Source organism: Dipodomys merriami, unplaced genomic scaffold (genome assembly GCF_024711535.1).
Source record: "Dipodomys merriami isolate MVZ:Mamm:240054 unplaced genomic scaffold, mDipMer1.0.p SCAF_668, whole genome shotgun sequence".
Lineage (NCBI taxonomy): Eukaryota > Metazoa > Chordata > Mammalia > Rodentia > Heteromyidae > Dipodomys > Dipodomys merriami.
This window is the reverse complement of record NW_027206255.1, coordinates 50,882-52,055: the sequence shown is the minus strand read 5'-3', so window position 1 is coordinate 52,055 and position 1,174 is coordinate 50,882. Positions and strand designations below refer to the sequence as shown.

The 1,174-nt window shown below is 53.2% G+C and overlaps 1 pseudogene; it reads left to right on the top strand.

Moving 5' to 3' along the window:
- The first annotated feature begins 205 nt into the window (after window positions 1-205).
- On the top strand, window positions 206-832 carry LOC138815764 (protein lin-28 homolog A pseudogene; annotated as a pseudogene).
- The last annotated feature ends 342 nt before the right edge of the window (window positions 833-1,174 follow it).

Genomic DNA, 1,174 nt, shown 5'->3' with positions numbered 1-1,174 from the left:
GTGTCCTACTCCCCAAAAAAAAGAGTTATTTTCAAGTGTTAATAGTTTATAATTGAATCTTCAGTATCATAAGAAATTTTGAAAAATGGATTGTGCGGGGAAGATGTAGCGACCTCTTCTGCCAACCTGCCCTTTGCCTCCGCACTTCTCTGGGGCCAGCAGCAGCCCGACCAGGGGCCTGGGGCTGCAGGCTCAGACAACGGCCATGGGCTTGGCGTCCAACCAGCAGTTGGGAGGTGGCTGCGCCAAGGCAGCGGAGAAGGCACCCGAGGAGGTGCAGGAGGATGCCGCTCAGGTGGCTGAGGAGCCTCAGCTGTTGCACAGGGCTGGCATCTGTAAGTAGTTCAATGTGCTCAGAGGGTTCGGCTTCCTATCCATGACAGCATGCATAAGGGTAGCGCTCGACCCCCTGGTGGACGTCTTTGTGCACCAGAATAAGCTGCACATGGAGGGCTTCCAGAGCCTGAAGGAGGGAGAGGCTGTGGAGTTTACCTTTAAGAAGCCTGCCAAAGGCCTAGAATCCATCCAAGTCACTGGGCCCAGTGGGGTGTTCTGTATTGGGAGTAAGAGGTGGCCAAAGGGGAAGAACATGCAGAAGAGCAGATCCAAAGGAGACAGGTGCTACAACTGTGGTGGTCTAGACCATAATGACAAGGAATGCAAGCTGCCACCACAGCCCAAGAAGTGCCACTTCTGCCAAAGCATCAACCACATGGTGGCCTCCTGTCCACTGAAGGCTCAGCAGGTCCCCAGTTCCCAGGGAAATCCTGCCTACTTTAGGGAAGAAGAAGAGATCCACAGCCCTGCCCTGCTCCCTGAGGCCCAAAATTGAGCCCCCAGAGTCGGGGGGACAACTCTAGCTAGCAGGAAGTTTCAAGGAGCAGGCATCAATCGGCAAAGTGGAGAAAGTTGGAATATGGATTGGGTTGGCGAGTAGCTGTCTCTTCCATACGTCTCAGGCCAGGATGTCCCAGCATCATCCCATCTTCTCTTTTGATGAGGGGAAGGGGTGATGCATAGTAATCCCATCATGATCTATCCCAATTCAAGTGAGGGGCTTTGGGGGAACCACTTGTGAAACCTGCGTACTTTATATGATAATCTTCACCTGAACTACATGCTTCCCCTCCCTCCCCCCCAGCCTCCAGCTTCTAAAAGTGACCCAGATTGGCAA